Source organism: Papio anubis, chromosome 5 (genome assembly GCF_008728515.1).
Source record: "Papio anubis isolate 15944 chromosome 5, Panubis1.0, whole genome shotgun sequence".
In the NCBI taxonomy this organism is placed as follows: domain Eukaryota; kingdom Metazoa; phylum Chordata; class Mammalia; order Primates; family Cercopithecidae; genus Papio; species Papio anubis.
Genome location: NC_044980.1, coordinates 115,042,099 through 115,054,529, shown reverse-complemented (window position 1 = coordinate 115,054,529; position 12,431 = coordinate 115,042,099). Strand labels below are relative to the sequence as shown.

The 12,431-nt window shown below is 37.6% G+C and overlaps 1 protein-coding gene across 4 annotated transcripts in view; it reads right to left on the bottom strand.

Moving 5' to 3' along the window:
* LOC101011084 (zinc finger protein 474) overlaps nucleotides 1-12,431 on the bottom strand; it is a 41,679-nt gene that overhangs the window by 23,098 nt on the left and 6,150 nt on the right. The window lies entirely within an intron of this gene.

Here is a 12,431-nt window from a genome sequence, read left to right as displayed (position 1 = left end):
CTTACACCTTATGCAAAAATTAATTCAAGATGGATTAAAGACTTAAACGTCAGACCTAAAACCATAAAAACCCTAGAAGAAAACCTAGGCAACACCATTCAGGACATAGGCATGAGCAAAGACTTCAGGACTAAAACACCAAAAGCAATGGCAACAAAAGCCAAAATTGACAAATGGGATATAATTAAACTAAAGAGCTTCTGTCCAGCAAAAGAAACTATCATCAGAGTGAACAGGCAACCTACAGAATGGGAGGAAATTTTTGTAATCTATCTATCTGACAAAGGGCTAATATCCAGAATCTACAAGGAACCTAAACAAATTTACAAGAAAAAAACAAGCAAATTTACAAGAAAAAAACAAACAACCCCATCAAAAAGTGGGCAAGGGATATGAATAGACATTTCTCAAAAGAAGACATTTCTGCAGCCCAAAAACATGAAAAAAAGCTCATCATCACCGGTCATTAGATAAATGCAAATCTAAACCACAATGAGATACTATCTCATGGCAGTTAGAATGGTGATCATTAAAAAGTCAGGAAACAACAGATGCTGGAGAGGGTGTGGAGAGTGTAAATTAGTTCAACCATTGTGGAAGACAGTGTGGCGATTCTTCAAGGATCTAGAACCAGAAATACCATTTACTCAGCAACCCCATTATTGGTTATATACCCAAAGGATTATAAATCATTCTATGATAAAGACACATGCACATGTATGCTTATTGCAGCAATATGCACAATAGCAAAGACTTGGAACCAACCCTGATGTCCATCAATGATAGACTAGATTAAGAAAATGTGGCACATATACACCATGGAATACTATACAACCTTAAAAAGGATAAGTTCATGTCCTTTGCAGGGACATGGATGAAGCTGGAAACCATCATTGTCAGCAAACTAACACAGGAACAGAAAACCAAACACCCCCTGTTATCACTCATAAGTGGGAGTTGAACAATGAGAACACATGGATATAGGGAGGGGAGCATCACATGCTGGGACCTATTGGGGATGGTGGGCTAGAAATACCTAATGTAGTTAAAGGGTTGATAGGTGCAGCAAACCACCATGGTACGTGTATACCTATGTAACAAACCTGCACATTCTGCACATGTATCCCAGAACTTGAAGTATAATTTAAAAAAAAAAAAAAGAAAAAAAATCTGTTAGATAAAGCTTAGATTTGGAAATCATAGTTTAAAATTATATCACATTTAAGTTAACTGGAAAATCAATGTGATTTAAAAAAATCCCCACTAGTCAGGTGATGTTATCTTTTTGGCAATTAAAAGATTAAACTATATTATTTGAATACTTGGGATTGGGGTGAGGACATGGGCTTCGGAGGAAATAAAAAAGAGCTAACCAGAATTCTTCATATTGATACTATATAAATTATATTTTCTCATTTAATAAATATTGATCGATTGCCTTCTGACTATTATATCCAAGTTACTATGCTGGGAGAATACAAAGATAAATCAGGCATAACTACTCTTCTCAATAACACCAGGCTCTAGTATACCCATATATCTGAGAGGAAAAGTAATAAATGTCAGTGGAAAGTTTATAACAGACATTGTTAACACTATTATGCCTGCCCACATTGGGATCATGTCAACAACTTTCTACTGCAAGCACTTGTGATTCTTTGCTTTTTTTGATCGGGAGGAGGCTCTGCCCACAGCAGAGCAGCTCATCAATTGCAGATGAGACTCAGCGAATACATATCCAGCTTCCTCACCAAGGTTGATTCCATATAGTCTTCCAGAAGTCCCCAGAGTGACTGGACCACAGTCACTTGTTAACACACTAGCTGGGCTTTGTTCTCTTCACTGTCTCTCTTCCTATTGCTTTACTGGGGTATCCTGAGATCACCTCCCAAATAAACTACTTGAACTAAAATTCTTAGTTTTCTTGTTCTTAGGAAGAACCAAATCTACGGGAGAGTTAAGGATAAGATGCAATAGGGAAATTCAGTTTCTGTCTAGGATACAGAAAAGCAGAAGAATCATTGCTTCCACCTAAACAATGAGAACAAATTGAATAGCTTACAGAATCATAATTTTTGAGTCCATTGGAGACTCAAAGTTGCAAGATAAATAGATGAACTAAAAGGCCTACCTAAGTTTGAAGATAGATCAATACTACCAAGAAAAAGCCTCCAAGCTCCAAACTTTATATGAGACATAATTGTCTGCCACAAGAAAAGGGCAGAGTAGCTGAGCGTAAGCACCTCTAAGGGGCAGGCATGCAGGGACCATCTGTGTATACTCTCCTACCCACCAAGTCTTATACTCAGTGATAGGAGGTAACAATCTGACATTGGGGAGAGGACTGGGCATTGACAGAAGCCTCTACCATTTTAGGAACACAGGATCTGTCTAAATCTGAGGATAGAGCTATAGAAAAGCATTGCACAGAGTACAAATAAAATTTATAAATCCAAAAAGGTAATTTAGGGAAGGAGAAAAACATTTTGTTCTGGATCTGTTGAGTTTGACATAATTGTAGAATTTAAATAAATAAATCCAGCCAAAACAGGAAATACAGGCCTGCAAATTCAGTATTCATTTATTTCAGAGCTATTCACACAGAAAAAAAAAATGTTTAAAACCATGTAAATTCTATAAATAGGAGTATGTAAAGAATATATGGAGAAAAATTATTGGGAGAATATTTATAGTAGAGATATTGGACACGGGAAATTACAGCCAGAAAACACAGAGAAAGGTTCAAATTTGCAGTTAAAGAAACAGGGCATGCAGACAAAAGATTCCATTCAGAATTCTGGAAACATTTCTGGTTTCCAGAAATATGGTATCATCAACCCTGTCAGATGCTACAAAGAGTAATGAGGGGCTGAGAAAAGGCTATTAGATGGAGTTATCAGTGGATTCCATAGCAGGGACTTTGAGAGATTAGTTCCAAAGGAGTGGTAATGGTAAAGGCTAAATTGTTAGGAGTTAAAAGTTATGTCAAGGAGGAGAACAACATACTTTCAAAAAACTTGCAGAAAAAAAAACTTGAGAGATAAGCAAAGTAGAAGAAAGGTTTGTTTTGTTGTTGTTTATAGGATAGGGATGCCTTAGGTAGAGAGGAAAAGATTATAGGTCCCCAATGAAATGGGATAATTAAAAATCACAGAGGAGGCAGTAGAAGATGAGATTAAGGGCATAATTGGAGGTGTTAGCCTCTGAGAAAAGGGAAAAAAAGGAAAGCTAGAGAAAGGGAAAAGGTGTTTGCAGAGAAGTGAGGAATTGGTGGAGCTCACATACGTGGACTTAGTCTTCTAAGTATGAGGCAAAGTGATCTTCAGAGAATGAAGAGATTTGAATTCTGGGAAATAGAATAGTGAAAGATACTGGGATTATGCACTCTGGGGAATGTAGTAACGATTCGATTAGGGAAGAATATTCACTGAATAATGGAAAAGACCTAGTTACCTGAAGCTGCAAGAAATTTTGTTGGAATTAAATGACTGTTTTTCAATATGCTCTTTAGTAGCGCCAGGTGGCATGAAAACAGAAACAAATTGAGCTGATTGTGTGGTCTCCTTTGGGGAAATAAAACTAGGTAGATGTATATGTCATATAATCAGCCTACTTTTAACTATAACTATTGGGACTTTCACCTTGCACAGAGCAATATCAAAACCAGAAAGAAACACATTTATGATTTCTGCTTACCAGACATAAAAAGAGATGTTAGGTGAATAAATCCACAGTTACATAGACCAAGCAAAAAGGGAAAATAAAGTGACTCCCTGGATGATTGAAGTTTTTATAAAAAGAGTATTATTTGAAGTGGAATATTTTATTCTATTATTCTATACTAACTTATGCCAGTAAACTGTCTACATTTATCAAAATAACTAAATAGTTGTTTATCCTTCTTTTCTTAGCCATATGGTGGGTTCTAACAATTGAAAAGTCACATTAAAAATATTTGAGAAATTCAAGAAAGACCTAACAGAAAGTACAAAGCATAAGCAAAAATTTTCAAGACATTTAAATGTTTCTTACTACTTTTTTTACATGTTTATTTACTGGAAAGGTTAATTAAATGCAGATTTTTAGTTTAAAATGAGAAGTTATTCTTTTTACTTTGAAAATAGTGAATTTAATAAAATTCCACATGGAAAGTATGAGCCAAATCCAGTATTTAACCAAGCATATAAGCAAAATAAATGGGTCATAAATGAAGACATTTGTGTCACCGTGTCAGAAGATTTCCTTTGGAAGGAAAGTTAGAAGAAAACAGGCAGACACAGAGGTCAGAAGACATCTACCAAACAATTGAAAGGGATGTGGGAGAAAATTAATACCATAAAAAGACGAAGATGGTCTATATTATATTTTCTAAAGCTTGCCCCATGCTCTGTATTTGTGGTTGAACTTCCGTTGAACCTGCAATATACTCCATATTCTTATGTTTTGAGCATCTTACTCCTAAGCCATGCTCTAGTGAAGCGCAAACAACCCAGCCACAGCAGAAGAGAAAAATACATCCACATGGGTCTGAACAGAGATAAGAAAACCTATCTTATTTTTCACTGACTTTACAATTGTCAGTCTGAAACTTCCAGGGAAAGCTGAGCAATCTCCAGCTTGTGGTTATTGCCACTGCCCCAGCTGCCAAGGTTTTCCTGTTTGGCCTCTTTTTCCAGTCCAGGGTTTTCCTATTTGGCCTTTTTCAGATAGAAGTGGATATGTGGGGGATGGAAAGAAGGAACGGAAAGAAGGGACTATAGCTCTGGCAGAATCAGCAGAAGGCTCCCTCTTAGCAAATGCGCAGGCTGTAGCTTTCAGTGGCATGGCATAACAGAGTAAGGAGGGCAGGGGAAGGGTGGCTGAGGAGGTTATATGAGGGCAGGGTGCCCTGTCTATGGAGGCCCTTGCCAGGACCAGCCAACTTCAGGAAAGTGTTATCAAAGGAAGGCAAAGAGGAAGTTGATAAGTCTGAGGTTGCTGAAGAGCAAAGAATTAGGTCAACAGTTTTCCTGTAACATTTCAGATAATATTTTGCTGGTGTGGCATTACTTTTCGAACATCAAGGTAAAAGACATTTTTTACAAAAAGTTAATCACTAAATCTATGTAAGTGTGCATAAAAGTCTGTCAGGGCTCATCACAATTTTGTTTTGGTCCTCTCAGTTTCCTGGGAAAGTTGATTTAGGCTAGATATAGGCAGGCACTTGAACACTTTAGGGAAAGCTTTTAACTTGAATCCACTAACTTTTCATATGCTTTCAATTATTTTGCTGGCCACTATTGGAATTATCATATTATTTTCCACACAGCATCTTTTTCTTTCTGTTAATGTCTTTTCTCTGTCAGGAACACTTCATGTTCAATGTTTTAGGCCAGGTTTGTGTAACACACAGGAAAGTGGACATTTAACTACTTTTATCCTAATTATTGTATATATCACCGGGCATCCATCCATTCATTGTTACTGTTTGAAATAGTCATAGTATCATTATTGAAGCAGGGGAGAAAGATTAAGGACCAAGAAAAGAGACTGATTTGTTGGAGACCCTTAAGAGAGGTTTGGATAAAAGAGGAATGGACATAGTTGTTTCAGAAAACCAAGACTAGAATACCTATATTTCAGATAGGTTCAAATTTCTCTAGATGACCTCTCTGATAGTACAGGCTAGAAGGAAACCACTGTGAAATACACAATTCAATAACTAACAGAGTTTGCAGAAAGAACTATGACAACTGGTCAGAAGGAAAAAAATACTCCTAGCACTAAATTTATTGCATGAATTTATGAATTTTAATAAAAGATGTAACGAAAACTAAAATGGAAGTCATCACTAGCAGTTTTACAAAATATCAGAAACACTCCACATTTGTTTATTTCTTTTCTTTTCTTTTCTTTTCTTTTCTTTTTTCTGAGACGGAGTCTCACTCTGTCGCCGAGGCTGGAGTGCAGTGGCGCGATCTCTGCTCACTGCAAGCTCTGCCTCCCGGGTTCACGCCATTCTCCTGCCTTGGTCTCCTGAGTAGCTGGGTCTGCAGGCGCCCACTACCACGCCTGGCTTTTTTTGTATTTTTAGTAGAGATGGGGTTTCACTGTGATAGCCAGGATGGCCTCTATCTCCTGACCTCGTGATCTGTCTGCCTTGGCCTCCCGAAGTGCTGGAATTACAGGCGTGAGCCACCACCCCCAGCCCACATTTGTTCACTTCTTATACTAATTATACAGAAGATATGAAGTGATAACTTATAGTGTGAAAGCATAGTTCTGTGATGTTATTTACAGGGGAGTTCAGAGAATGTGATCCAAGCATCACCTTATGAAATAGAAATTGGTAAGAAATGTTTATGGAGCAATAGTCTGAAAATCTGATTAGTGTCACAGTGATCTCCCCAGAAAAATGCATATGTATACAGAATTGTGGATATGGTTTCAATTGATTGGTAGATTCCCTAAAACTCATCTATTAGCCCCAGGAAGTGAGCTACTGGGCCTTTAGCCAGAGCCAAACTTTTTCTTCCAATAGATAATTCGTTGCTAAAGGGGCCATTTGGCACTGTTTAAATGGCTCAGAAAGTTCTGAGTTGAAGCATTCAAGAGCTTATAAAATACACCATATGTGGCTTTAGGGTGATTCTAAGCACTGTTTTGCCTAGAATAGTCTTATTATTTACCTGTTGTCTTTGCTAATATTAATAGCTCTTCTTTTACTCTCTAAAATGTCCCTGTATAATAAATACATGATATAACCACTCTACCTCTGATTCTCTTTGAAAAACATTAGTTAATACAAGAAATCAAGGATGAAACAACAAAAAAACTAAAAAATATAGAGATTGTGACTAAAAGAGTGGCAATTAATCCACTTAAATCATGGGAGGCAAAATAACTATAGAAATTGTAGAGGCTGTGCCCAGTGGCTCTTACCTGTAATCCCAGCACTTTGGGAGGTCAAGGAGGGTAGATTGCTTGAGCCCAAGAGTTTGAGACCAGCCTGAGCCTGAGCAATACAGTGAGACCCCATCTCTACAAAAAATGTAAAAAATAGCTGGGCATGGTAGCACGTGCCTATAGTTCCCAGCTACTAGTAGCCTGAAGTGGGAGGACCACCTGAGCCCAGGAAGTTGCGGCTGCAGCGAGCTGTGATTGTGCCACTGCACTCCAGTGTGAGCATCAGTGTGAGACTCTGTCTCAAAAAAAAAAAAAAATTATAGAGAAGAGAATATAAAATTATCAAAATTAGTAGGGGAAGGAGCAGTACAAAGAAGTTAATGACATTAAATTCCTCAGTTTTCATGTGAAAGTCAATTGAAGCAGTGTAAAATTAAAATTTGAAGTTAATGTTTTGCAAATCCTTGAATAATTACTTTTTTTTCAACTTTAGTAGGTCCTTTTAAAAACTAAACTTTTAGTGAAGAAATATTATCTTGAAGTTCAGCAAAATTATTAGTTTCACTTTGGTGTCTTTTTGTCAAATGCAAGTAAATTAAATTTATCTCTACTAATAATCTCACTTATATGAAAACATATACATGTCTACTTATGTATGTCTGTGTACACAGATGCCTGGAATGATATCCACTAAGGTCAAATTAGAGGAGTCTGGGGTAATTTTTATACTTTCCTAATGGCTTGAATTTTAAAATGAATTTGTATCATTTTTATAATAAAATAATAAAAAAAGAGTATCACCTCTGGAGTCAAAAGTTAATCTGGATTGGGTAGTAAAATCAGTCTTAAAGGTAAAATAATGCAGACTGAATTACTTTCTGAAAATTCCTGAAATAACTCATAAAAGATATTCCAAGATTATGTATATAACATAGTTTAGTATTGCAACAAACTAGTAGTTGGAATTAGAGTTAGTATTAGGAATGAATACAGTTTTGCATAGCATAAAATTACAAGGCTGTGGCATAATAAGAAAGGCATATTTGGTCTCTGCACCTACTTCCTGACACAGAGCTCTCAAAATCCTTGTAACTTCTTGAGTGATAGGGTTGATAGGAGCTTTTAAAATTGTATTTGGTCCTTTTCCCGTTTCTGAAACAAGAGCTTCTAAGACTTTTGGAATCCCCGGGAGTGATGAGTGTCTTTTTGTATGCTAATGAATGACTGGTGGCTGGGACCCGTAGACAGCTTAAAGATTAAGGCTGGTTGCCAGAATGACCAAGGCCTGATGAGAGGGCTGGAAATTTCTGCCCTACTTGCTGACCTCTGAGGAAGGAAGAGGGGCTGGGGATTGAGATAATCACTAATGTTCAATGATTCAATCAATTATTTTTATGTAATGGAAGCTCCATAGAAACTCCAAATGAAGAGTTTCAGATAGCTTCAAGCTTAGCAAATCCATTGAGGTGCTGGGAAGGTGGTGGCCCCAAAGGTTACAGAAGCTCCACACTAACCCCAACCCCATACCTTGTCCTATGTACCTATTCATCTGACTGTTCATCTGTAATCATTTATAGTAAACTGGTAACATAAATAACACGATAAAATGTTTCCCTGAGTTTTGTGAGCTGTTAGAGCAAATTATTAAGCATGAAGGGAGGATCATGGGAAATTCAGTTTTTAACCAAGTTGACAGAAGTGTGAGTAACCTGACTTCCCAGTAGTTGTCATTGGCTTCTGAAGCTGGGGGGCAGTCTTGTGAGACTGAGCCCTCAACTTGTGAGGTCTACGCTAACTCTGGGACAAGTTGTCTGGAGAACTGGAGAACTGGTTGTTGCTGTAGGGGTAAAAATCCACACATTTGGTGTCAGAAATGTTGTCAATAGAAAACATTTTCCTTTTAAATACAAAATAAAAATACTTATAGTACTTTAAGTTGCATTATTCCAATACTGTTTTATTTTGCTAATTGTTTGTAGTTGAGTACATATCAGTTAAATACTTGTATGGCAAAACATAATTGAAATCCTAGAATTCTGCTCCATTACTTTAAAAAGCAGTAACAAATGTCTGGAAAAATAATCTGAGAACAAGATTTAGCCAGAGTCCATTTCCACCATAAGATAATCCTAAATGCAACTCTTACAGATATTTTAATTTTGTCTAGGCTGTTTCCCGCGCCTGAACGCATTAGTCAAAAAATGAACTCACAAGCAACTAAGTGGGGCTGTGTGGTACTAGTCATTTTATTTTGAAAAGTGGCGGTCAAAAGGATAATTTGGTGGATGGATGAACCAGGCCATCCTTTGGATCCTGTATTGCCCATTCTAGATGGATTGACATATCGCCATATAATTTTCATCTTCTCAACTATCTCCGCCCCCACCCCACTTGACTGTTTTGTGCAAACTTGGCCTATCTAACATGATCTCAGTAATTTTATGGTTCTCTGTGGCTACAGAGTAAAGTCTAACACTTCATGCAGACTTCAGCCATGGCCAATCTTAGCCCCACGAAACACATCTTTGAGCCACACCAAACTGGACACTATTCCCCAAGCTAGAGGCCACAGTCCTCAACTTTGCTGTCTCCATGCCTTCATTCATCTACTTCCTCCAGCACCAAGCTGGAGGTTGTGGGGAATCCCAATCCTTAACTCTCTGTAGTTATGGAGGCAAACATATAAACTATTAATTTACAAGCCAAAAGGTGTAAGTATCATGATATGGGGACATAGTGCCACAGGAGTCTGAAGCAGGAAGAAAAGGAAGTGTTTTGATCAGAAGCCAATGAAGTGGATAATATCTGAAGTGGGTTTATTGAATGGTAGAACTGTACTGGAGAGAGGAGAACTCCTTTAGGCAAGCTGCTAAACAACATGACCTTTTCAACAACTGTTTTTAGTACTGTAGTATGTGAACATGAAAGCCCTAATGCCCATAATGGAAACAAGAAGTCTGCTTAGAGGAAGTATACAAGTGAAGATCAATCTGTTCCACATAGGATGGAAACACGAGTGGTTAGACCTTGAGAAAATAGTTGAAGGTCGTGACCTTTTCTAAGTGTCTCCCCTGGCCCTCTGTCTTTCCACCTTAGTCCAGATCCCAGACTTCATCCTCCTGTCAGAATAGTTGGGTAGAGATTTGACAAATAACACTGAAAGGAAGGACTTTCTATAATAAGAGAGCTGCATCAGTCAAGTTAAGGTGTTATGTTGTTTTGGATAGAGAGAGGGCAATTTTGGGGATTGTGTTGAGCCCTGAATATAAGGATGTGGACTTCATATCTTTGAGACATAATCAGATTAAGAAATGGGCCAGATGGGACAATTTATAATTTTTATACACTAAACCATCTTGGTTTTCCCATATTGGAGAAATGCAAATTGGTTCTGCCTGCACTGAAGTTCTGAAGTCACAATAAAAAAACATGAATTTGGCCAGGTGTGGTGGCTCACGCCTGTCATCCCAGCACTTTGGGAGGCCGAGGTGGGCAGATCGCCTGAGGTCAGGAGTTCAAGACCAGCCTGGCCAACGTGATGAAACTTTATCTCTACAAAAATACAAAAATTAGCTGGGCATGATGGTGGGTGCCTGTAATCCCAGCTATTAGGGAGGCTGAGGCTCCAGCCTGGGAAACAGAGTGAGACTCTGTCTCAAAAAAACAAAAAACATAAAATAAAACAAAACACAAATGCAACTGGAAACATCCATAAATAGAGCAAGAAAGTTGAATACAGTCATTCAATGCTCTATTACTGAGCAATAAAAAAGAACGACTGCTACTTGCACCAGTGGATGAAACTCAGAATCATTATGCTGAAAGAAACCAAACACAAGAATACACATGGCATGATTGTATTTATATAAAATCCAGACTAATCTGTAGATTAGTGGTTGCCTAGAGGCTAGAAGTGGAAGGTGATAAAGAAATATAAGACATTTTGGAAGGTAATGAAAATGTTCTATGTCTTGGTTATGGTGGTGGTATAATAGGTTTCTAAAACCATCAAAATTCATTGAATTGCTCATGTTTAATGGATGCAGTTTATTGTTTGCAAATTATTTCTCAATAAGGCTGATTTAAAAACACTCGTGCAGATACAGTTTAGTGGAATATTTTTGCATTGCCATGCTCATGAAATGCAGTCAGTTGAAAGTCAGCATTACACATTGTAAAAGAAATTCCAGAATCAAGTAATGTATTTTAGTTATTTTTTGCCAGGACCTAGGGAATATTTCAAATGATCTCTATTCTAAACTCTTTAATTTGTCTCCCAAGAAGTTTTCCTAGTTCAAAAAACAAAGCATATAACCACAAAAGAAAACAAATAAAAACACCAAATTAGAAAATGTTTTATCAAGACTTTTTTTTCTGGACATTACATTTTTTGTAGGACAAAGTCCATTAAGAAGCAACTCCATTTACATAAGATTTCTTCAAGAAAAACTCAACCCTAGAGTTTCAGTACCTGAGCCCTGTAGCCAGAGATGAATAACATAAAAGCAGGACTGTCCCTTTGCACCCACGTGCATGGCATCTTGTCTGTTTGAAACATAACCGACCAGTTTCTTGGCTAGCCATATGTAGAAAGCTGAAACTGGATCCCTTCCTTACACCTTATACAAAAATTAATTCAAGATGGATTAAAGACTTAAATGTCAGACCTAAAACCATAAAAACCCTGGAAGAAAACCTAGGCAATACCATTCAGGACATAGGCATGGTCAAGGACTTCATGTCTAAAACACCAAAAGCAATGGCAACAAAAGCCAAAATTGAGAAATGGGATCTAATTAAACTGACAGTGTGGCGATTCCTAAAGGATCTAGAGCTAGAAATACCATTTGACCCAGTCATCTGATTACTGGGTATATACCCAAAGGGTTATAAATCATGCTGCTATAAAGACACATGCACACATATGTTTACTGCGGCACTATTCACAATAGCAAAGACTTGGAACCAACCCAAATGTCCATCAATGATAGATTGGATTAAGAAAATGTGGCACATATACACCATGGAATACTATGCAGCCATAAAAAAGGACGAGTTCATGTCCTTTGTAGGGACATGGATGAAGCTGGAAACCATCATTCTAAGCAAACTATTGCAAGGACAGAAAACCAAACACTGCACGTTCTCACTCATAGGTGGGAATTGAACAATGAGAACACCTGGACACAGGGTGGAGAACATCACACACTGGGGTCTGTCGTGGGGTGGGAGGAGTGGGGAGGGACAGCATTAGGAGATATACCTAATGTAAATGACGAGTTAATGGGTGCAGCACACCAACATGGCACATGTATACATATGTAACAAACCTACATGTTGTGCACATGTACCCTGGAACTTAAAGTTTAATAATAATAAAATAGAGACATAACTGACCAATTTCTTATCTTCCAACATATGAGGAACTTCAAGGTTTATTAGTATATAAGTGTGTGTGTGTGTGTGTGTGTGTGTGTGTGTATACGCACAAAACGCATAAATTCAGTTAGTCTTCATCTACAGTTGATTTTAGGGATACTGAAAGG